The sequence below is a fragment of the Neofelis nebulosa genome, chromosome 5 (assembly GCF_028018385.1).
Source record: "Neofelis nebulosa isolate mNeoNeb1 chromosome 5, mNeoNeb1.pri, whole genome shotgun sequence".
Lineage (NCBI taxonomy): Eukaryota > Metazoa > Chordata > Mammalia > Carnivora > Felidae > Neofelis > Neofelis nebulosa.
In genome coordinates, this window is record NC_080786.1 from 48,960,262 (window position 1) to 48,987,072 (window position 26,811).

At 36.5% G+C, this 26,811-nt stretch overlaps 1 long non-coding RNA gene across 3 annotated transcripts in view; it reads left to right on the plus strand.

Annotated features, from left to right (window-relative positions):
- Positions 1-26,811, plus strand: part of LOC131512050 (uncharacterized) — a 349,282-nt gene that overhangs the window by 96,326 nt on the left and 226,145 nt on the right. For all 3 annotated transcript variants that reach the window (XR_009261890.1, XR_009261892.1, XR_009261891.1), the window contains one exon: positions 26,223-26,388. This is a non-coding gene — a long non-coding RNA (uncharacterized LOC131512050). The remainder of the gene's footprint in view (positions 1-26,222; positions 26,389-26,811) is intronic.

Below are 26,811 nucleotides of genomic sequence, written 5' to 3' on the forward strand. Positions count from 1 at the left end.
GGGGTGGGAGGGAGGAGCAGGTGGGTGATGGGTATTGAGGAGGGCACCTTTTGGGATGAGCACTGGGTGTTGTATGGAAACCAATATGACAATAAACTTCATATATTGAAAAAAATAAATTTTGGAATGAATTTAGGTTTTTGTGGTCATATAAGATTTAATTCATTTTTTTGAAAATCCATAGGTATTTAAAAAGAAGCTATATTCTCTATTTCAAGGTACAGCATTTCACAGACTTTCATACAACTCTACTCTGGACTACAGTGTTAAAAGATAAACTGAGGCATATTAAAACTTATAATAATTTATTTTAGCAAAAATTTATTTGAATTGGGCGGCCCGAACCAGAAGTAGTTAGAAGTGCTTCTCTGAGAGGAGCTAGCAGAACTACTTATAGTGAGAAGGTGTGGAAGCAAAGAAAGGAAATGACTGATTGACTATAGCTTAAAACCTAGTTGGCTGTTTTGCAGTTGGTTGTCCTTACGTTTCCATTTCCAAACTTGGAGGCATTTGCCACCATGGCATTAGAGTCACCTCCATCTAATGGCCTCCTCGTTTAAGTTAGCAATGGAGACATAGGATTGTTCTTGTCATCCTCTCACCACCTTCAGTACAAAATTTACTTGTTTGGACAGCTTCATTAAAGGTGGAGTTTTATTCTCTGTTTTTCATTGTTCTGTTTTAGGGCAGGAGTGGTTAGTTTTTGTTTTTTTCGTGTTTGTTTATTTTTGAGAGAGAGAGAGAGAGTGGGGGAGGGGCAGAGAGAGGTGGGGGGCAGAGGATCTGAAGGCTCAAACTCACAAACAGTGAGATCATGACCCAGCCCAAGTGGGCCACTCAACGGATAGAGTCACCCAGGTACCCAGGAGTAGTTAGTTTTATAGAGGACAGTTGAATAGAAAAACCTTTTCACTATTATCTTTCATTGGAAATCACCCTAATAAATACAGTTTGAAAATAATAATGATAATGATAATGAAGCCCAAGTTAAATATCTAGAGCTCAAGAATTCATTTGCTTCAAGTGAAAGCAGAGAGCCTATGCTGTACTCATGTTTGACAGTAAACATCCTTTAAAATACTTCCCAGGACTCCTCCAGTTCTCTCTTTATACTGACATTTTATTGTACTGAAGATTCTCAGATTCTTAGAATCTTAGGGGATTGTTAGAACAAAACCTGATGTATATATTATAATAATAATAATTATATATATATGTATATATATATTAATAGAGTTCGGTTATAATGGGATTCAGCCAATTAAAAAACCTAAAATTTGCATTTTATAAATATTTATAATATAATATTAATATAAATCTTATAGTCAACTTTCTTAAACAAAGCCAATGAACACTACCAGTTGGTAACAGAACTGATTAAGACTAAGGATAAGAAAAGATCTTAATATATATCAGTAGTGGGTAAATAGTTAGATAAATAATAATTATGAAAGAGCAAAGGAAAACCTACATAATGATTTTCTCTTCTTTCAGAGTCCCCTGCTAGGAAGATTTCAGATTGTATTGTGTCACACGAGCACCCAATATTTGTCTTATTGAGTTGAACTAAACTGTCTTTGTAAACAAACAAACAAGAAAATGGTGAAGAAATAAAGATGTAGCTAGAATCATAGCATCCTATCATTTTAAGTCAGGTTCTCAATCTCTGAAAAAAATTTGGGTGTCTTGACCATGTTGAGACTGAGAGGAGTTTTTAAAGCATTCTAAATAAGGGGCTCTTGAAGAAACTAGGTATGGAAAAGTCTGAGGAAAAAGCGTTTTTAGGGTTTTGATGGTAAAAGTAATAATAGCTTGCATTTATTGAGTGGTCATTACATGCAAGGGTCTCTTCCAAATGCTTTCTGTACAGCCACTGCTGAACATTTATGGGGTTTTCACATGGAAGTGAGATTAGATATGTTCTTTGATTCTCCATCTGAAGAAATTAGGACCATACTGTGCAAATTAGAAAGAGACAGATTTAAAGTGAATAGGTAAATTTTAAACCACCAGGGCTCTTTGAAGTGGAAATGAAGATCTCCCAGAGTAGTGAGATTCCCTATCATGGGAAGTGTCCAAAGAACATGCAGGTTCTCACTGGCCCGGGACGTTTCCAAGATAATTCATAATTCCAATTGGCAGTTAGGCTGAGTGACATTGAAAGCCTCTCTCCATTCTGAAAAATCCATGATTCTAGGATCCATTTCTTGGATCTTTTTAAAGAAAGTAATCATTTTTAGAAACAAAAATGCAGGCTTTCAGTATTGAGATGTGGAAGTTATCAGTAAATTTAAACTTGTCCTACAATATTTTAGGACAGACATTAAAGTAGTAAGTTGCAGGCCAGTTTGTATTTGATTAATAAAACCAATAAAATACACTCATCTCTCTAAAACATAGCCCTATAAGAGAGTTTTTACTGTTAACCTAGCCGATAACCAACATACAACTCCCATCACTGTATTGAAGATGACAAGCGTGCTATGAGACTATAAAATATTCTTTTGGTAGTGCCACTTACCTACCATTAAATACATGTAATATATAAATCTAGTTCTTTAGTGATTTCAGATTTTTCCCTCTCTCCTTCCCTCCCCTTCTCTCAGTCCCTGTTTGTGTGTCTCTCTTCTTGTTTCTTACGTAGTTCTTCCAGACACAGAATTTTCTTTTAGGAACTTGTGGAAACAGAAATGGTATGGAGGCAAAATATAATTAGAACTTTTTGTGTTCTCAGAAGAATTACAGAAATGGACTCTTTATCCTTTATTACACTCCAGCATCCTTAAAATGAGGATGCATCAGTACTTTTTTTCTATATTACTTTTAATATTTTTATTTGTAAAGTGACTTACAGTTAACTAAGAAATTTCACCCATGTTGTGATCATCTTTACTCTCAATAAAGTATAGTTGAATTCACAAATATTTGCCAGCATTCATTGTCACTTGCCTTTTGCATATGATAACAGACCTTTAACATTTACAACATTTCAGACTATTTCAGTGTGTACAAGGAATTACAATGGCATATAATTTCCCTCATAGAAATTTTTTTTTCTGGTCAAGAACTATCTCTTTTTGGGAAGCTCCTAATTCTCTGCATTTTAGTCACCATCATGAACATTTGACTCTGTTTCAGAGAACACTTTAAATAAAGAACAATGTTTCTGTGATTACAAATAGATTGCAACAAAATTTGTAGAGTTTGAGATGCTAGATTTACTCACCAGCTAAATGTCTCACTCTTACACAAAAGACTTGTCATGCACAAATTGGCAAAACTAGTGATAAATTAATACATGGCATGAACTTTTTAGATGCTTAGAAATACTCAACATGATGAATGGATGAATGTTGGATTGGGAATGACAAGCCCCAGCTATGTGTCAAAGAAAGAACTTTCAGTTTCTGGGAACTGCTTTCATGTTTGGAGTGTTTATCTGAAGTCAGTGTTGACAGGAACATAATATTTTATGGGGCTTTAGAGACTTTGATAACATGGAAAAATATTCCTTATGGAATTAGCAGAATAAAGAACTTGTTTCTGCCTTAACTCTGTGGTTCTGAGGCTGTGCATTTTATGGCCCCAGTAGTAGTTGGGTTGTGAGTAATTTTTGAAGGAGACTCTGGAGGTTTGTCTGTGCTTTGGAGGAATGGCTTGAGTGTTTTAGAATCTAATGAAGTGTTTCTCTGAAGCTATCAAGATGGCTAGTATGGTGAACTTTTCCCAACTGAGATTTCATGTAAGAATAATCAGAGCTAGCACATTGAGGGCATAGTAGGCTTTGTGGTAAAAATCTCAAATATCTGATGTCTTTCTGCAAAGAGTAAGATTGATTGCCTACAGGCACTGAGACTTTGTAATTCAAGTAAATAGATAAATCAGTTTCCACCATTTAAATCTGAGTTTGACACAAATCCCTATATGTGTTATGTGCAATTTGCATCTAAGCATAGAAGTCACAGAATCATGACTCATTCTTCTTACCTACCTACTCCAGAGTTAGTGATTGATTTTTTTTTTGTAAGTCTAGAGAGCAACTATAATCCAGATGATGAGTACAGCTTTTTAAATTTTACTAATAAATTGTTTAAGAACTAAATCAGTATTGTGATATTTTCAAGCTAGTTTTTACAAAGACTCTTTACAGACTGTTAGGAATTTCATAGCATTTTGCTATTACCTAGTTGTGATGGGTGACTCAAAGTTAAAAATAAATGTGGTCTAGTGCATTAAGCTCTGTTTTTTTGGTAATTATCCTAAACTGAGTGTCAGTCCATGTCATTATAAATAAAAGTTTAAAACACAGGATGAATTTTAAGAGTAGTCAGTATTATTAAACGCAGACAAAAGATACAGGGTCCCTGAAATAGCCCCATGAATTTTAAAGGAAAGTATTTTTATTTTTCCTTGGAAGAGCTTAAAGTCTCAATCTGCTGTTAGAATCAAAGGACTGCACAGCTGTAAAGGACCTTTTGGATCATTAGTCAACGCCTTATTTTGGAGAGTTGGAAACTGAGTCTCAGAGAGGCTAAGTGACTCACTTAAGGTCAGGAGCGAGCTAATGGAGAGCTGGCCCTGATTCCAAGTCCATCAAGAATTAAATAATGCTTTAATTTCTTTGGCAGCAATTTTAAGAATATGAACTTTCCTGATTCTGCTAGGCCTGTGGAAACTGCTTCAGACATGACTTTCTGGTGCTCTAAGCCTTTTTTTTCTTCCTCTTCTTCCAGGAAGAAGAAGATGAGGTCTGTCCAGCCTCATTTCCCTGCCTCTCTCCCTCCCAGCATATCTCTGATAGATTTTTCTGCAGGTCCAGACCCACCTGATTTATGGCTAGATATGAATGAGGGAGGATGTGTAATGTAGTCCTGTTTGTCTTTTGCCTCCAGCTAGGGACACTTTGGCTTAAACCACCATCTCAAAACTGTTTATTTCCTCTTAGAAGATATCATTTGAAATCTTATTTTCTATAAAGAGTAAAAATCAATGAATGAAATGAATAATCCATCATTAGTTCATTTATTTAACAAATATTTATTGAGCAATTCCTGTGGGCCTGACATCGTGCTAGGAAGTGGAGATACAAAAATGGATAATCCATAGCACATGTCTTCAAAGACTTGGCAGTCTAGTTACAGGAGTTATAATAATGTTGTGTTTCCTGGAGCACAGGTGAGGCTTACTTGATGCAAATCACCTCCCTCATACTAGGAAGCCCTTGAATGCCTTATGATTCACATCAGATGTTCCAAACCAAGTTTTAAAATTTTTATTTAACAAATACACAACACTTAACCATGTGCCAGGCACTATTCTAAGAACTTTACAATTGGTAATTCATTCCATCTTCAGTCAACCCTAAGAGGTAGGTTCTATTGTTATTCCCATTTAAAGATGAAGAAACAGGCACAGAGAAGTTAAGTAAATTGCCTAAGCCCACAGAGCTACTAAGTAGTGAAATTTAGGATTTGCACCCAGGTAACCTGTGTGCCTAGCTACTATGTTAAGGATGTGGACTAAATGAAGAGGGAGCACTGATGAATTCCGTGTTTAGTAATAAAAAGGGGAAGAGAACAGAAGGACATTAGAGCTTCTGGAAATTAGTTTAAGAAATGATTCAGAGAATGAAAAGGGTGCTATGAGAACTTTTAAAGATTTGATGCAATTGTAATGTGTCCATATTTTGATATTTATGTTATTTTTTTGTCTGTTTGCCTATAGTAAACTATAGAAAGATTTTTAGATAAAATCTGGTGTGCTTATTTTGGGATTCAACAGAAAACAGGCCAGGAAAATGGCAGCAGATTTTCTTTTAAAGCTTCCCCTTTTCTTTGATAAGTATCATCACTATCCACTGAGTCTCCCCAACCAGAACCAACAGTCTATCATAATTGGACACTCATTGATATCACCTGAGGGGAACTTTTAAAAATTCTGGTATTTGGGTCAGAGTCTGGCCCAATTAAACCAGAATCTTTGGGGTGGGAATTTTCTTTTTCTAAGCTTCCCGGGCAATTTCAATGTGCAGCTGTGTTTGGGAACCAATAGCTTTAAGTGCTTTTCAAATTTTAGCATGCATCAGAATCCCCTAGAGGGCTTATTAAACATAGATTGTTGGGCCCTATATCCAGAGTTCTGATTTAGAAGGTCTGGAGTGAGGTCAGAGAATTTATATTTCTACAAAGTTCCCAGGAGATGCTTATGCTTTCTTCCTGGGTACTCTGCTTTAAGAACCCCTGGCTTGGAGCACCTGGGTGGCTCAATCCATTGTGTGTCCGACTTTGGCTCAGGACATGATCTTGTGGTACGTGAGTTCGAGTCCCATGTCCGGCTCTGTGCTGACAGCTCAGAGCCTAGAGCCTGCTTTGGATTCTGTCTCCCTCTCTCTGCCCCTCCCCCATCTCAAAAATAAATAAACATCCAAAAAAATTTTTAAAAAAGGAACCACTGGCTTAACCACTTTTCCATACTCTATCACCTCCCTCCTTTTCTTAAAGCTTATTTACTTATTTTGGGGGGTGGTCAAAGAGAGAGAGAGAGAATGAGAGAATGCCAAGCAGGCATTTAATGTTTACTTATTCTTGAGAGAGACAGAGTGTGAGCAGGGGAGGGGCAGAGAGAGAGGGAGACAGAATCTGAAGCAGGCTCCGGGCTCTGAGCTGTTAGCACATAGCCGACGCGGGGCTCGAACCCACAAACCGTGAGATCATGACCTGAGCCGAAGTCGGACGCTTAACCGACCTAGCCACCCAGGTGCCCCATTGAACAATTCTTTAGTGAGGATTTCAGCAAACAGAAACTTACACATCATCATTGCTAATGTAATTATCACTGTAGTGATTTTTTTTTTAAAGTTTATTTATTTTTAGTAATCTCTACACCCAATATGGGGCTCCAACTCACCACCTCAAGATCAAGAGCTGCACGCTCCTCCTACTCAGCCAGCCAGGTGCCCCTGTAGTGATTTTTGGATACAAACTGCCTTCTGAAAGAAATTAAGAGCTTTTTAAATCTTAACATCTAAAAAAGTTGACATGTTTTCCAGAACTGGATGTTGTAAGTCACTATATGAACATAATTTAAAATATTTAGGTTTTGATTCTTTTCATTATAGTCAGATACACTTTATATGTGCATAGTGGAGTGAATTGTGGTCTTTCAGTAATGGGATGTATTTATGATACTAAGCATACCATTCAGGGGTGCCTGGGTGGCTCAGTTGGTTAAGCGTCCAACTCTCCATTTTAGTTCAGGTCATGATCTCACAGTTTTGTGAGTTCAAACCCCACGTTGGGCTCTGTGCTATCAGTGCAGAAGGAGCCTGTTTGGGATTCAATTTCCCTCCATCTCTGCCCCTCCTCTTTTCACTCTGTCTCTATCAGATAAATAAACTTAAAAAAAAGCATACCATTTAAAACATCCTCTAACTTTGGCAGTGAAATTTTATATAAATTGTGTATAAATTGTGAGAAATTGACACATTCTCAAATTGACATGAGGAAGAAGCTAATGATGTGTATATTTTTATGAAAATTTTTTAAAATTTAATTTATTTATTCTGAGAGAGAGACAGAGACCACAATCAGGGAAGGGACAGAGAGAGAGGGAGAGAGAAAATCCCAGGAAGGCTCTGCACTGACAGTGCATAGCAGGGCTCAAACTCACAAACTCATGAGATCATGACCTGAGCCAAGATCAAGAGTTGGATGCTTAACCAACTGAGCCATGCAGGTACCCCAATGATGTGTATTTTTTAAATCTCAACTTAAAACTCTAAATTGTTGTGAGCTCTGACTAGAGTTAACCACAATTACATATAATCTAAATCTTTGAGTAGAAATTTAAGGGTTTTTTTGCATGTTGATTTATATTTTATTCAAGTGATTTTCCAACTTTATGTGTATCAAAATCAACTAGAGACCTTTATAATAATTCACAAGCTGCCCCACACCAAACACAACATATCAGAATCTCTTGGAGAAGGAGCACAGGCATCTATATTTATAACAAGTTCTCAAAGTGATTCTGACACATAAAAAAAAATCATAAAGCTGTTTTGTTTTCTTATTATAAACTTTTCAACTACCCCTAAAAGGGACTTATTCAACACTTAAGAGAGAGGTAACGGGGCGCCTGGGTGGCTCAGTCGGTTGAGTGTCCAACTTCAGCTCAGGTCATGATCTTTAGGTTCATGAGTTCAAGCCCCGTGTCGGGCTCTGTGCTGACAGCTCAGGTCCTGAAGCCTGCTTCGAATTCTGTCTCCCTCTCTCTCTGCTCCTCCCCCACTCGAGCTCTCTCTCTCTCTCTCTCTCTCTCTCTCTCTCTCAAAAATAAATAAACATTAAAAAAAAAGTGAGAGGTGACTATTTACTAGATCTTTGTTGCATCCTCTGTACTGCTCAATAATAATAATAACCATCCAGAAAGATAGGTTATTGGTCTTCTGAATTGTATTTCAAGGAGAATGAGAGTGAAGAAGGCCCTTTGTCAAGATCTGAATCCAAGTGACACTTTTGACTATAATAATCTCAAGAAAATAAGCCAAGAACAAAATGGTGGCCATTATCCATTGTTTTTGTTTTTTTTTTTTTTGTTTTTTTTTTTTTGCTATTAAGCTGCCACAGAGTCAGTCTAAATCTAGGTTCCTATACTTCAGGATCATTAAATAAACTAATATTTAAGTTAATTTGTGATGCAGTGATACATTTCTGTCTTCTTAAATACATGGATCATATTTTGGTCAAAATGTTGTCTCAATATGTTCCTTTCTGTCAGTATATAACTAATTCTTATGCCCAAGCTTAGTGTAAAAGCCCAAAGATACTACTTGATTCAATGTTCTTTTTGGGGTAAATTTTACACTCTTAGCCCAATCACATGCATATGCATACAGGGGATGGATGGACAGGCAAAGTATGAACACTCATAGTGTCTGTTTAATGCTTTGCTCTGCCATGCAGAAGAGTAAGGCATGGGTAGAAATATAGTTTTGATTTAGGATGTAACTGAGATTTTTAAAAGGCAACATTACTCTATCTTTTTATATATATCCTTAGTTTATATAAAACTACACACAAGGTTTAAAACAAAAGTTTCTGGGGTGCCTGGGTGGCTCAGTTGGTTGAGTGTCCAACTGTTGATTTCAGCTCAGGCCATGATCTCATGGTTTGTGGGATCAAGCCCTGTGTTGGGTTCTGTGCTGACAGCATGGAGCCTGCTTGGGATTCTGTCTCTCCCTCTCTCTGTGTGCTTCTTACATTCATGTGCATGCACACGCTCTCTCTCTCTCTCAATAAACTAAAAAAAAAGTTTCCTATTTTCTTAATATGGTAGATATTTGTTTTTTTGCTACCCAGCATTCATTCTCTTACCTGTGGTGAAACACCCCAATTTTCCTTTTGGGGAATTATTTCTCTGTTGTGTGCAGCAATGATGCTTCTGGTATAATCTTAATTTACCACATTTCCAAGAAGATTCTACTTTGTCTTTTCAGCAGTACTAATTTGAGATGTTTCCCTGGTCAAACATATAATTATAATAACCACTATTTATTGGGCAACTCTGATTTGCAAGACACTATAAATATTTCAGTATGTAACTCTCAAAAATAAAGACTGCTTTTAAAAACATAATCTGACTAAATCTGCAGTTGAGACTTTGAATTGTATTTGCATACTTAATTGTACATGAAGAGGGACAAAAAATTGATCATTGCCTCACATCAGACAAAAGGAAAATGTCTGAGGAAGCATTTCCTAAGTTTGTCATTCTTCATTCATTATGGACTCCATATTTCCTAAGTGAGCTTGATTGCCTAAAAACATTAAGAAGACACATGATAATTACACAGTCAGTTTTACCAGACATCTCAAAGTTGTGATTAATTCTTTGTAATAGAACATATAAGTAATGAAATGAATATAGAAAGAAATGGTAGCAGAATCTGAGAAGAGATAAGAAAAGGAATGATATCCTATCTAGGAAGATTCACAAATCATGTGGTTGCCCTTTTAACACTTCACATGATAAAGGTAGATTCAACAACAACAATAACAATATCAATCAGGTAGTGATTGTTTACTATCTGTCAGTCGCTATTAATACCTTACTCACTTACTGCATTTAATTTTCAGAGTGGCCCAGAAGGTAGTAGGTACTCTTTCATTTTGCAGATGAGAATAAAGTCTGAGAGAGGTTAATTGCTATATGATGTATCACTCAGCTAGTTAGTGGTGGAGCGGAGATTGAAAATCATATTTGCCTGAATAAAAGGTTCATAGTCTTTCTATTAACACTACACTGTCTTGAAATTGCCTTAAGAGGGTAAAAATGTATTTATTTTTCATGCATCTATCCCATCTCATATTCCTTTTTACTTTATGTTGCATTAAAACAAAATATAATTTCTGATATTTATCTAACTACTTGTTGGATATTCGGAAGAAATTACTAAATAAAATTAGTATATATATGAATAAAAATGTATACTAATATACTATAGTATATTAATATACTAATAAAATTAGTATAACATGACTTCAAAATAAGTAATTTCATTTGTTTGCCATAATGTGTGTTCTAGCAGTCAGAGAAAATGTCAATTTTAATCTTTACTTTGCTTGAAGCATTATTAACTAAATTAATACATTCACATTTATCCCATGAAAGTTTTCAGACTACAATGAGTAATGTGCTTTTCAAATATAATGTAGCAAACTATAAAATAGGGCATAATTAGGTTGAGTGAGTTATGATGCTTAAAATCCAGATCTGTCATAATGTCAAATAGTAAAAGGGAATGAAGCCACATATACAATGCAGAATCATTTATCTTTTATGAATCTGGTGAAAAGAGTACTAATGAGGTCTCTAAAATACCTTTGGAGAAGATAATATATTATCTTTGGTGTCCCATCACTGAAAACACATTGACACAGGAAAAAGAAGTTATGATAAACTTGAAAAATTAAATGCTAGAACTCTTGAGTTTGAGACATTGGGAAAATTTTGGTTGGTGATCACCACTTAACTACTTCTTAGCTTGGATCACCAACATACTTTCTAATAGTCAAACTAAGTCAGTTTTGCATAATGCTAGAACATCTCAATATTGTTGGATAAAATAATTTTTTTGGAAACATTTTGGTTAAATCTGATTTAAAAGGACGCAGCTGATTATTCCTGTAAAGTACTGAAATATTTTTAAAAAATATTCTGCTTTTCTGGAAGCATTTGTTATTTATTATAATCAAAAGCTTTAATTGAAAGCCATTGTTTTGATGGCTTATTATGAGGTTTTGCTACACCAGTGATAGACATTAAGTTCTAATGGTAAGACCACCTTGCTCCTCTAAAAAATGTGCATGGCAATGGCCCTTTAAATAGAAATAATCAAGAAATTTTTATTTTAAAATGGTTCACTTGATTAATCAAATTCCTTTTTCCTTAGAATGATTCTTCTAAAATATGCCCCCCCCCAAATAAAACAAATACAAAAAACAAACAAAAAACACCATTACCAATTGTTTTGAACTGAACGTGTCTTCACAAAATACGTATGTTGAACACTTACTGCCAAGTGTGATAGTATTAGGAGGTAGGGCCTTTGGGAAGTGATAAGGTCATGAGGTTAGAGGCTGGATGAATGGGATTAGTGCCCTTGTTTTGTTTTGTTTTGTTTTGTTTTTTTGTTAAAAAATTTTTTTTTAAGTTTATTTATTTACTTAGAGAGCACACATGCACACAAGCTGGGATGGGTCAGAGAGAAGGAGAGACAGAATCCCAAGGTGGCATAGAGCACAATGGGGCGCTCAAACTCAGGAACTGCGAGATCATGACCTGAGCTGAGATCAAGAGTCGGAGGCTTAACTGACTGCGCCCCCCAGGGGCCCCTTGTGCCCCTGCAAAAACAGTCCTCAAAGAGCTCTTCACTGTTTCTATGTGAGGATAGAAGGTGACCTTAGCTGTCTACAGCCTCAAAAAGGGCTCTCACCAGAACCTGATCATGATGATACCAGGTTCTTAGACTTCTGTCCTTCAGAACTGTGAGAAAATCAGTTTCTGTTGTTGATAAGCCATCTAGTTTATGGTATTTAAAAAAAATTTTTTTTAACGTTTATTTATTATTAAGAGACAGAGCGTGAACAGGGGAGGGGCAGACAGAGAGGGAGACACAGAATCAGAAGCAGGCTCCAGGCTCTGAGCTGTCAGCACAGAGCCCAACAAACTGCAAGACCATGACCTGAGCCGAAGTCGGATGCTTAACCAACTGAGCCACCTGGGCGCCCCTAGCTATGATGTTTTTAATAGCACCCCAAGCTAAGATACCAAGTACATTAATTTCCCAAGGCTGCCATAGCAAATTTCCATAAGCTTGGTGGTTTAAAACAACAGAAATTTATTCTCATAATTCTGGAGGCTAGAAATATGAAATCAAAATGTGGGCTGGGCCATGCTCCCTGCTAAAATTTCTGGGAGAGAATTTTTCCTTGCCTCTTCCAGATGCTGGTGTCCCCAGGCATTCCTTGGCTTGTCACTGCATCACTCCAACTTCTTTGTCTTCACATGGTCGCCTCTTCTCTCTGTGTGTCTCTCCTCTTTGTGTTTCTTTTAAGGACAGTTGCCATTGGATTTGATACCAACCTGGATAATTCAGGATATTCTCATTTTGAGATTCTTAATTACATCTGCAAAGATGCTTTTTCTAAATAAGGTAATAATTATAGGTCCCAGAGGTGAGGATGTGGACATATTTGGGGAGGAACCATTTAACCTACTGTAATAACTTTACCCAAACTTTATGTTTAGAGTTCACAACTGGGCTTTGGGATCTGAAAACTGTGGAATCAAGTATTGGCTCCACCACCCACTAGCTGTGTTACCTAGTTCAGTGTGTGCATTTGGAAATGAAGAATGATTAATAGTGATTACAGAGAGTTGATGGATATAAGAATTTTGGTATGAATTGATAATTGACCTTTTTCTTGTGTGGTAAATGGATTTCTTTTGACCATCCACATTTTACTCCTGATCTCTCTGTGTCATTTGACATCATTGACCACTTTCTGTTTCTTGAGCATCCTGACTTTCTTAACGTCTAAGACATCACGCTTTCCTGATTGTTCTCTATCCCTCTGGTTATTCTTTTTTCTTTTTTGTGCTTTTATCCTGCATTTTAAATTTTGTTTTCCTAAGTTTCCTAGGACAGGCTTACTCTTTAATTATTCTCTATACTTTCTCCAGATGACTTAATCTATTCCCAGGATTCCAATTAACATCTGATTTCTGATGATGCTGAAATCTACCTCTCCAGCTCAGATGTATTCCCCCTCAGCTAGATACCTGTGACTGCCCCTCAGCTTCTACACCTAGACTTATCACCTCTAAATCTTCATATTTCACATTCAAAGCTAAACTATAATTATTTGATCCGGAAAGAATTGTCATTTGGAAATCTATGCTTTCCTTATAGACTTATTTATTGTTACTCTCCAATCATATTGGCCAAGCATTAGTTCCCCAAATGTGTCATGGGTTTTTTTGCCCCTTCTTATCTTTATCCATACCTTTATCTTGCCTGGATTGCTCTTTCCAAATTTTGCTAACACTGCTTATTGCTCATGAATTAGGTCAAGCATCACCTCATTCCTTAAGGTGACCATTTACTCTTTTCTTTGTAACCCCACTGAATCTTATACCTATTCCATCACATCAAATAGGAGTTTTTCTGCTTCATTAAGGCTATGAACTCCCTGAAAGATAAGTATCCATGCCCCATACATCTTTGGAGCTTACTTTTTAAAATAGTATCTAGCACACAGTACTCAATAAACATTCATTAAGGCCATCTTGCAATTATTTTGTTGTGCTTAGCTTATTCTTTTTTTTAAACATTTATTTATTTTTGAGAAAGAAAGAGTGAGTGCAAGGGGCAGAGAGAGGAAGATAGAGGATTCAAATCAGGCTCTGTGCTGACAGCAGAGAGCCTGATGTGGGGCTTGAACTCATTAATTGTGATATCATGACCTGAGCTAAAGTTGAATGCTTAACCAACTGAGCCACCCAGGCACCCCTGTGCTTAGCTTATTCTTACAAGCACTTAATAATACCAATAATAACTAACACTTACTGAGAACTACTGTTTCAGGCATCAGGCTTTTAAGATGCCTTTTAACGATTCCTGCCTGCTGGTATTCATGTCCATGTATAATGCCCCGCTTTAACTATGGGTTGGACTTTGTACTGTGCTTCTAATGAATAGAATATAGCAAATGTGTCTAGCTCTCGCTTCTGAGATTAGGTTACAAAGAGAACATGAGTTCCATTGTGTTCACATTCTGTTGTTTGATCTCCTTGATGAAGCAAGATGTCATTCGTTAGCTGCTCTGTGAAAGTCTCACGTGACAGGGAGCTAAGGGTGGCCTGTAGCCAAAAGCCAGTGAATTTCTCAGTTCATCACTCTGAGAGGAACTGAATCTTGCCAACAACCACATGAGTGAATTTGGCAGCTGATTCTTCCCCAGTCAAGCCTTTACTGAATGTCTCTGGCCAACATCCTGATTGCAGCCTTAGAAGTGACCCTAAACTAAAGGACCTAGATAACTACATATGGATTCCTCACCTAGAAAGTATGAGATGACCAATAGTTGTTGCTTTAAGCTACTAAATTTTGGAGTGTTTTCCTCCTTAACAATATATAATTCAAACCCATTGTTTCAGGCAATTCACATGAATCAATTAATTAATCCTTACAACCTTATGAGGTAGACACTCTTTTAAACCCCATTTACAGATGAAAAAAACTGAAGTTAGTTTTGGGCCTGGACACAGCTTAACTGCCCCTCTGTTCATGTCTCAGAAGGCTATAATCAAGGTTTTGTCCCAGGCTACAGTTCTAATCTTGAGTTCAAGGTCCTCTTCCAAGCTCTTTAAGGTTGTTGTCAGAATTCAGTTCTCTGTGGCTATATGATGAAGAGTCCCATTTTCTTACTAGCTGTCATCCAACAACCATTCTCAGCTACTGGAGGGTGCCCACAGTTCCCTGCCACATGGTTTCCACAGATAGTTCACAACACAGATGTTTGCTTTCTACTGGGCCATCAGGAGAATATCTTCTGTCTCTAGACTCAGCTTATCTGATTATAATGAATTTCAATAGTCTTCCTTTTGATGAACTCAACTGATTAGAAACCTTAATTACATTTATAAAAACCCTTTTGTCATATAATCATAGGAGTGAAATTCTGTCCTATTCATAGTTTCATCAAGGGCATAGGTCATTAAAGACCATTCTGGAGTTCTTCCAACCATATATGTTTCTTCTAGGTTTTCATTAAGCCTGTTTTTATATAGTTGTAAAAATGTAGCACATTTAGATATGTATACCCTACTTTGAACTTTACCTTATCACAAGTATTTCCCATTATTATGTAGGCTTCATAACCATAAATTTAATGGGTTTATAATGTACAATATAAAATTAATTTGACAAATCTCCCTGGTACACTTTCATGTCTCATTCTGGGGAGATTAAGATATTTAATTTTGAAGTGAGACAGTTTTTTAACTTTTTTGTCTGTTATTTATAAGATGGAGATAGTCAAACTACTTATTTCGTATGATAGTCTTAAGATTAAATGAAATGATGCATATAAAATGCTTAACATAATGACTGGCACATAATAAGCTTTTAAATAGCATCAACATCATTATCATTTCTTCTGACTTCATTGTCATTTTACTCTAGATTCTTGTAGACCTATTTGATATAGAAATTTCTTCTTGAGGTCAGTAAGAATGCAGAAATATTTGCAATATGAAGCAAAATGACCAAATGGTAATTTGAGTTTTATTTACTAGCTGTGTGACTTTAGGTAAGTAGGTCACTTAGCTTTCTCTCTATAAAATGGACATAACAATATGTATCATACAGTTTCTTTGGTAATGTATGTAAAAGAACAAATACAAGTGACATAATTTATACTCAGTAACTTAGTTTATTCATCTTGAAAGCTCATTAAAATATCCCAAGGACTTTGTACACATACTTAACAGTAAACATCTTTATTATATGATCCATATTTCTCTTACATTCAGAGCTTATAGAAATAAAATAACTTATAAAAGATGGACTATACAATTAAGGAGAGTTTGATTTGAAAGGAATAAGACAGCTGTTTTAAAGTAGTTTTTTTTTAAAAGCAAGCAAGATTTGTAAATCAGTATAGGTACACAGAATTTTGTAGTTTCTATGTTTCTTAAGGATAACTTAAGTAAATATACTTAAGTAAATATACATCTATTGTTAAAAATAGTCACTTTTGTTTAATAAATAACATTTCTCAACAATTTTCCCTGTGGATTTTTATAGGGAATAAAAAATTTTCATTCTGGGGTGTGTGGGTGGCTCATTCATTGGTCATGATTTCACGGTTGTGAGATCGAGCCCCACATTGGGCTCTGTGCTCAGTGTGGGGCCTGCTTAAGATTCTCTCCCTCAGTTGCACTCGTGTGCACTCTCTCTCTCTCTCAAAAAATAAATAAATAAATAAATAAATAAATAAATAAATAAATAAATTCTGTTAAAAATGAGCTTCTTTAGTTAATAGTTAATATTTACCATGTTTACATCAATTAGTTGCTATATTTTCAGTAAATTCATCTTTATTTTTCATTGAGGTTTGTTATATTCTAGTCTTAAACGTTCACATCGAAACTGTGGGCTAAAATGCTGAAATGTTCAATAAATTATTGCATGCTAATTAAATTCAGTATTATTGGAATCTTTTAGTTCCTTTTTTACAGGAAGAAATCTAAAGATAATTGATGGAAATATGTTATATTTAGAGAAACATTTAGGCCTATCTCCATTATAAACACGAAAACAAACCAGCTTATAAGTCAGAGCACTAAGGCTGGTTTTGTGAGAAAAAAATCTCATTGATATTTGGAAGTTTGTAAATTTAGTTAAAAGTATTTTATTTCAGTGAAACTGTTCATAAAATGGGAATTTCTCAAACAATCTTTTGTACTGTTGATGATGTTGTGTTATATTAGACAAGTGATCACTTAAGAAGACAGGATTCTGTTGGCTGTTGGGCACACAGCATGGTGGGGCGCCATTCTGTGTTGGCTAAAAGCAGAGGGTCAGAATGGCTCTGTGTGAACCTGCTGCTTGGTATTTAAGTTTCCTCAGTTACAAAATGGGGAGTACATTGTCACTTAAAAGGGTTTTGTGAGAAAACAATGAGATCATCTTTATAGAATGCTGAGGGTTAGTATATTGTAAGTGCTCAAAGTTAACTTTTATTCCATTACTGTGATTTATGGTACCATCTTCATAGACAGTTTCTGAAATGCTAAACCATTGCTTTTCTAATGCCTCCCTAATGGCATTTCTTTGAAGAAAACCTGATAATATTTAGTCATTAAATTGAACTGTGGCTGCCAGATCACAATTCTGTTGGGATTTCTCTATGCTTTAGTGCCAATCCTCATTCTAGATGAGCATGAGGAAGGGTTTAGCTGGCCAGAGAAGGGACTTTAAAACTGTTTCCTTTTAAAAATTAATGGATATAAATCTCCCCAAAACCATTCATGCAAAAGTTTTTAAAAATATCGTGATGTTCATTATATAGAGGAAACTGTGGGGTAAAGACTGACATTTATCCTCTTCATCTTCTGCTCTATGGAACTAAGTGAATTATATTCAACTTAGACCAACTCCTGTTGTTCCAAAATTATGCATATTTGTAACAGTTTCTCTTCCATAGGAAAGGTTTCTGGCACCCCGTAAAGTCCTGTAGTTATATTCCCATACCTCTGGGAAATACTCCTGGCTCTGCCTTCCACTTTCCCTTAGTCATGTGATTGCTCTGCTATATTGTTCCAGGTTCTTCTATAACTATGCAGATTTTTTGTACTGGACAAGAGAGGCATTCTGATTCTGGTTTTACCCTTAGATAGTCTCTCTTTCAGTTCTTCCTCTTAGGTGTTACATTCTACAGCCCATGGACCACCATTGTTCTCCATTCCTAGCCCTGGTCCCCAGAAACTTGGTTTTGGTAAATTATCCCAGAGGGTATTCTTGCCTGCCCAGAGAGAGAGTTAGCAAGCATCCTAAGTCTTGAGTATTCCAGCATACATATTGTCTTGAATAACTTATGTAGAGTGGCCCATGGTTGTGTGAATGAGGCCTTCAGGGTCAACTTTAGCTACCAACCTCCTTTACCAACCAGGAGAAAATGAGATTACCCTGGAATACTGGATACCTTTGATTGATGGTAGCAAGATTATAACAAATTCCATAAATGCCTCAAGTGAATCAAACCATATTTTAGGGCTTTGATTTGGAACTACACAGACCTCTTGATATGGTGAAACAAAGTTTGGTGGGTATTTCTGAAGATCAGACTTTTAAGAGTTAAGGAAATATCTAGAGATGATGCCCCCTCACCCCAAAAAATTTTTTTAGTGAGTCTGTTCTGTATCATACATTTCCTCTGACCCAGCCCTCTTGCATCTAGCTTAGAGGTACACTTTTTAGAGAACTTCCCAGCCCAAGGATAGATGTCTTCTGTGGAATATGAAACCATGTCCCCTAAGGCAGTACCAGTACCATAGTTAATAGCTCTGTAGCCCCAGTCTAAATTATCAACACCAGTTACTAAACTGGCACATTTTTTTGGAATACATTTTTTCTTCCATGTATTTCATTGGTAGGCTTTGTGGGAATTACAAATGTATGGATATAGCTCTTATTCTTGAGCATCTCATGACCCATGAAAATTCACAGAAAAGTGAAGAAACATGTGCTCTAAGATATCAGAGAAGGAAGTGATCATTTCAGGTTGGGGGCAAATGGGTGGGATATGGCTGGATAAAGCTGGGGCTTGAACAGTATTGAGGGTTTGCAGATATGGTAAATATTGGATGGGGAATATTTGGAAAGATTCACGTTGCAGCTGCAAGAAAGCTGATTACATAATTTTTATGCTTGAAACCATCGAGTGTTTACCAGTTGTGCTTCTTGAACTTGAATGTGCACATACAATTAAACAATTCAGATTCAGTGGGTCTGCAAGGCAGCCTGAGATTCTGCATTTCTAACAAGTTTTCTGCTGCCACTGCTGGACTCCAAATGAAACTTTGAGAAACAACATTCTATACTGGGGTTGGTGGTAGGGCAAACTACAGCTCACAGACCAAGTCTAGCCTACCACTTGTTTTTTGATAAAGTTTTATTGGAACACAGGTACATTGATTCGTTTGCCTATTGTCTATGACTGCTTTTACACAACAGTGGTGGCATGAAATAGTTGTGGCAGAGACCATATGGCCCACAAAGCCTAAAATTTTTACTCTTATACTTTACAGAAAAGGTTTTGCCAATCTCTTGAGTATACAATAGGATAAAATCTAAATTATTTTTTTAAATATTTAAACATTTAATAAACATTTAATAGTATTTTTAAATAAAAATAAACATTTTTTAAAATTAAACATTTAAATATAATGTTTATATTTATTTTTTGAGACAGAGAGAGACAGAATATGAGCAGGGGAGGGGCAGAGAGAGAGAGGGACATACAGAATCTGAAGCAGGCTCCAGGCTCTGAGTGTCAGCACAGAGCCTGATGTGGGGCTAGAAATCATCAACCATGAGATCATGACCGGAGCTGAAGTCGGACACTCAACCACCTGAGCCACCCAGGCACCCCTAAATTCTTTAGGAATGTATGCTAGGACCAACAAAATTTGCCTTCAGTATAACTGTCCAACCTATTGCTCTGCACTCTGCCCCTTTAGAGTAGATTACTGCCATATGATCAATTTGATGGTACCCAAACCTACATGGTCTATTTCATTTCTCTGCATATACCTTTTGCCTGAAATTTCAGGATAACATTTCAGGATAACATTAGTTATCCTCGCATTGCTGACTCACTCATCTTTCTTCATTCCTTATGATACGTCTTCTGAGAAGCTTTCTCAAGGCTGGGCTAGATTTTTGCCTATGCTTACCATTGGACTCAGTATTCCTCTCTGTCAGAGCACTCATCTTTATGTACAATTCCTGCCTCTTGGTCTGTCTATCTCATTGGAAGGCAGGGATTGTGTTTCATAGTGCACAGTATATAATAGATGTTCAATAACATCTGAGTGGTTATTGGGAAATAAGGTTGTGAAACAAGAGTGGTGGAAATAAGGTTAAACATAATAGGATGCAGCACAACAAGGGTGACCTTGAAACCAGACACAAGAACTTGCTTTTCTTATTTCAGGTCAGCAATTCTCCAAATGACTTCTAAGAAATTCTGAGACTATGAAATGCTCTTTGAAAACAGGTCTTCATGGTCAGAATATTTTCAGAACCTCAGAACAATATGTCCTCCTTTTATAGATTCTTAATACACAGATTTTACAGTAAAGAAACCAGTTTCACTTTGTTTAATCCAGGATAATTCTAACTTTCTTGACTGGAGTATTTTTCTTTGTTGAATTAGGATGTGCATTTTGAGGAGCTTATACTCTATGGAGTTCACTTTGGGAGATGTTGATTTGGTAACATATAGCCTGAAAGTCTATAATTGAAATGATATTCTATGAAGACCCTTTTGGCAGATGTAGAGTGCATGCTTTGGAGAGAAAGGGAATGAGGCACAAAGGTGTGCTCTGAAGTTAGGTATGGGGTGATGAAGAACATATATATGTATATCATGCCTAATAAGGAGGGTCAACATTTTTTTGACTACTTCCTCCAGTGGGTAGCTCTCTAATATAAACAGCAACTCATTTTACATACTGGAGGGAGGTTTGCTTTGGTAAAGCTATTTGTTTTTTCGTGTTTTCTTAATTAGCAGTAATTCTCAGGTTAGAGTAATCTGATACACGATAGTAACAGGGCATCCAAAAGTCTAGAAATATTAGAAGAACAGTTATTCTCATATCTTTAATTTCAGAAGTATGCCATCTGAAAATATAATAAGCATGACATTTGAAAATCAAACTAACATTGTTCAAAACTAAGTTTGTCCTATGTTTCCTAATTTTGCAGACGTCCTATAGAATATTATGCATTCATTGTCTGGCATGCTGCTAAGTGGGAAATGGGTGATGTAGGGACAATAGCTATAGCTGAAAAACAGTTGGAAATTTTCTGTGTTTTTTAAAATTTTTTAAACATTTATTCATTTTTTGAGAGACACAGAGAGAGAAACAGAACGTGAGTGGAGGAGGGGCAGAGGGAGGGAGACACAGAATCCGAAGCAGGCTCCAGGCTCTGAGCTATCAGCACCGAGCCCAATGTGGGGCTCAAACCCATGAACCATGAGATCACAACCTGAGCCAAAGCTGGGTGCTTAACCACCTGAACCACCCAGGTGCCCCTATAGTTGTTTTTTTTTAGTGGCAAGTTTTTAATTGGATTTTAATATTTATTCTGCATCTATCAGAGATACTGGGATATTGGCAAAAAATCTGAGTGTTGTGTTTCCCAAACTATGTTGCATTAGTAATTCATGAAGTGTTATAACACACACACACACACACACACACACACACACTCACTCACACACATTTGGAACATGCTGGTTAGAATTCTTTACTGCAGGAATTCTTTGGGCCTCCACATATAATGTGCATTGTGAATCTGCAAGAAGAGATTTTTAACATGCCAGGTTTCTTAAGATTATTTGATCATGGAATCTTTTTGATATGAAATACCATATACCTTCACTAGTATTTTGTGGGATACCATTTGAACGCTGCTGCACTAGTATATAAAGATGCCATATATCCTTAACAGAATTACTATACAGTTGCAACAGAGGGCAGCTTCAGAGCCAGAATGGTATGCTGGCTCTACTACTCCGTAAAAATGTGACCTTGGGCAAGTTGCTTAATCTTTTGCAAGTCAGTTTCTGCACATGTAAAATTGATACAATAATACTGTAAGTCCCTATGTTATAGAATTGATTTTAGGATTAAATAAGATAATGTAAGCAGAGTGCTTAGCCTGGTACCTGGTATGCTGTAACTGAAGGCACAGACTGTCTTTTACTGTAATACTGTTATTATCACAACTTGCATCTACTGTTGATTTTAGCACTACCAATGTTTGTCATTATCCCTCTGTTTTCCTGCTATGTGTGATGACTTTCAAACAGTCTATTATTATGTACTAGATTATGTACTAAATATAGATCACTGTGGTAAAATCAGCTTTAATGTTAAACAAGATAACATTGTATCCTATAATTTCAAAAGATTATGTTTCTGTAAGTTTTAGAAATATTTCTCATCATGTGTGGCAGCTGAACTTAAAATTGTGGTCCTCTAAAATCAATGAGACAAAGAAAGAGTTTCTCATCCCATGAAAAGATAACAGGAATATTTCTTAAATTTGTTCCCTGAAACATATCATTGTTAAATGAAAAAGAGAGCTGCACATTTCTAGAAAAGCTAGGAAAAAAAATCTTCTTATTATTTATACTGTTGATGTTAGAAGGCCAAGGAACAAAAGAATCCTTGGAAAACTATAGTCTTTCCTATAATACAGGCCTCTAGGAATTGAAGAGAAACTTGCCATTGCACAGATATTAATACTAATATCAATAGAGTATAATAGTTTGTATTTGTATTTGTAGTTGTAATTTTTTTTTAACTTTAATGATATCTCTGATCAAATATATTCTTGTCCTGGTAGCCCTAGATTTAGAAATTATGCATGGATTTGTTTTGAAAATCAATGCATATGAGGAATATGTAAGGTCAAAATGTAGCAGAAATTTGTGTAGGTTTCGTCTCTTTAAAAAAAGTCTTATTAAATCTTTCAGCATCCAGTAAATAATATTTAAGTGTCTATTGTTTAAATTAGAAGGAAAATGCAAATTTTAAAGGCAGTTTAAAAGAGCATTATCACCCCTCAAATCTAGATGACCAAAAATAAAACTTTTAAATGAAAAACTATAGTCAAAAAATTACAGGTGAATTATTTGTCTTTATCTTTTACAAATAACTGAAACCTAAAGGTAATTTTGTTCCTGTTTTCTGTCCTCTCCATGACATTGGTGTTACTTGACTTGAGAATATTCATTTTCTTTGGAATCACAGTAGCAACAAACTGGGTCAGGAAGAAATGATTGCCAAGGCCCATCTACTAAAACCTGTCTTTGGCAAGCTCTTAGACCTCTCTTAAGCCTAGTTTCTCACCTGCAAAATAGGCCAAATAACACCAACTGTACATCCTCTACAGTATTATTGTGAGGATAACAAAAATCAAATCAATGTAGGTGAAACCGAAGTGAAAGCCACAGATTACAATATCGGTGTTAAGGATTATCGTGGATCATGAACTATTCAAACTGTTGTTGGCCCCCAGATCTTTGCAAGGCTGGCTTCTCATCCTTTAGGTTCTAACTTAAATGTCATCTCTTCAGAGAGATGACCAGTTAATCTAAAGTAGAAATTCACAACTTCTACAAGCCGCTCTTTGTCTACTTCCCTTTTCATACCACTCTTGTCTCTTTGCCTACTTGTTGTTTATGTGTGTGTGTGTGTGTGTGTGTGTGTGTGTGTGTGTGTGTGTGTTTTGCCTCCCTGTTCTGTAGTGTGAGTTCCACGTGGCTGGGACTGCTGTGTTCTATGTTCGTTGCTGACCCGCAAATGTGTGGAACAGTGTACAATGAGGGAATGTGCTATTTACAGTCACTCCTGTCTAGATACATCTGTTCAAATGGATTTAGGTCTTAGATCTGAGTCAAACGAACATTTTCATATAACTTTCTGTGTAGTTGGCAATAAATGGTTTCAGAAAGCAACACATGCATCCTCCCAACCTAATGAGAAACTATCCCAAAGAGAATTGTTTTCTCTGTGGAGTCACTTTCACCTCAGAAAAGGTCACTATTCAAAATGCTGAACAGAATTCATCTATCTCCAGACAGAAGAGATCTATTTTTTGATTCTCCCTTTTAGAACAGCTTAGACCCCTCTTCTGGTATCACTCTCTTCAGGGCCAGCCAGGAATTATGATTGTAAAGCTGCTAGGTCAATCTGGCATTCCCAAATGGCACAAATACACTGTGCATGTTGGTTAACAAGCTAGGCAGTTTATTCCTATTAAATAAAGAACCCAGAGGTTTATGTTACTGGGGAAATAAAATGCCCACGCCTTACAAAAATAACAAACGAACCCCAAAGTCTTTACAATTCCTTGTAAACTCTTAAACCATCTAGCCTCTTGTTAGTGTCTCTGGATTTTTGCCTACCGCGCCTCTCCTCACTCCTTTAGCTCCAGCCAGGCTGGCCTCCTTGCTGTTCCTACAAGCCTCTACAAGCTCCCTTCCCCCAAGTATCACCAAGCCTTGCCTCAAATAGCCTTCAGGTAATTTGCTCAAATGTCACCTTAGAGATGCCTTCCTGTCTACCCTTTTTAAAATCACAAAAACTGCTCTACACACCCTATCACCTTCCCTGCTGCTTCATTTTTTCCCATAGCCCTTATCCGATATATCTGCTTTATTTATTTGTTTATTTTCTGTTTCTTCTTACCATAATCTAGTCCTATGAAAGCAGAACTTTTTGCAAGTTCACTGCTATGTACTGTCCAGCACATGGCAAGCAATTAATAAATATTTACTGAATTAATGAATGAACAATTTAATATGCAAAAGAGTAGTATCAGTTGAATAATTAAAGCTCAAACAATTCATTAAAATTGATTATGTACAGTTCTCCAACACTTGAAGCTGAGTGTTAATTAGATTGCTCCAAGGAACAGAAACTGTCGGGTTACTCCAGGATGCAGGATTTTATTTTAAAGGATTTAGGGAGAGTGAGTAAGAAAGTAAGGAAATGGAATGTCATTCAGACTGTGATTCAGGATACAGCACTGACCTAGTGCTGTGGTTCTTGAACTTTATAACACATCAGAATCATCTGGGGTGCTTATTGAAAACACAGTCTGCTGGCCCCCACCCCACCCCATTTTAGATTGAGTAAATCTGCACGGGCCCTGAGAATTTGCACTCCTAACCATTTCCCAAGTGTTTCTGATGTTGCTAGAGCAGGTCTGCATTTTAAGTACCCTAACCTAGTAATATTAAAGCCACTATGTTGACCTTAGGGCAGTCTAGGACTAGTGACTTGTTCCTTTAACTTTGCCTCCGTATTCCTGTTTCATTTTATTCTGACACCAATCCTTATTTTTATCTCAAGTCCTTGGCTTACTCAAGAGAATCTAGTGCCTCAAGACTTCTGCTTTTGCTTTTTCTGTTTCCCTCTGCATTTGTACCTGTCAACTATGTCTCTTTCCTTTAAAGTCCCCCTGAGATATTTCAGTCACTCCTCAGTAGATAGCAACCCTGTAGGGCACAGCTCTTGAAATACATACCCTTTGGTCACACAATGATCCTGGACTAGCAAAGTCATATGAAATAAGGCATAATCACCTATATGTAACACATCTCATCTATCTGTTCGGAAAGGGTCTGTGAGAATCAAGACATTTGAGGCTTTTCAGAATAGGGCTCTGTATATGACAGGCAACTTGCCTGCAGTATCTACTTCAAAGTGATTAAGGATATTTTGAAACAGTATTGAAGAGAATGCCTTTATTTCACTGCCAAGTAATCCGTAAATTAGCCTAGTAATACTGCGCAAATTTTTGTTTTTCTGGACCTTAGTTTCCCCCGTGATAAAGGGAAGGAAAGCAAGTTCCTTTCCATATACAGTGTGCTGATTTGATTAATCTAATTTGCTAGTGTATATACATAGATGCATGGCTAGGTCATCCTTAATCTCCAGGGTGCTATGATCCAATCTATTTTGGTTGAACTTTATATTCTCTTACCTTCTTCTCCTCCCCCCTCCCTCCCCCTCCCTCTCCTCTTTCTCCTTCTTCCTCTTCCCTTCCTTTTCCTTCTTCTTCTTTAAAGAATAGATACAGAACCAGCTTGTTTGCCAAGTGGTTCTGTCGCCTACCATCCATGTGACCTTGGGCAAACGTCTTTGTCTGAGCTTCAATTTCCTCATCCATAAAACTTGGACTATAATAGCTTCCTTACAGTGTTGTAAGATTAAATGAGTTATTATGTGTAAAATTACTCATAATAGTTGGGGATGAAATGTAGCTGGCACGTAGAAAAGACTATGTAAATGCTCTTAAACTTATTTTCATGTATAGTAGTCCCACTTAACTGCGGTTTTGCTTTCCACAGTTTCAGTTATCTGTGATCAACCACAGTCTGGAAACAGATGATCCTCCTTCTGACAAATGGTCAGCAGGTCAGTAGCAGCCTAACGCTACGTCACGCTGCCTGCATCATTCGCCCCACTTCATCTCGTTTCATGGGCATTTTGTCATCTCACATCATCACAAGAAGGGTGAGTACAATACAATGAGATATTCTGAGAGAGAGAGAGAGAGAGAGAGAGAAAGAGAGCATATTCACATAATGTTTATTATACCGTGTTGTTATTTCTGTTCTATTTTATCATTAGTTATTATTCTCCCACTATGCCTAATTCATAAGTTAAACCTTATCATAGGCATGTGTGCATAGGAAAAAAACACAGTATATAGGGTTGGTACTATCTGCAATTTCAGGTATCCACTGGGGTTCTTGGAACATATTCTCTACAGATAAGGGGGGACTACTGTATTTTCATCTGTATTTAATATTTTGTTCTTTTCAATACACATTATTATACTGTGCATTGGATTTTTACTTAGAATTTCACTTAAAATATGAAGTTATCAGAAAGTCCTATAGTAAAATTCTATTGTAGTGAGGAAATTTCAAAGTG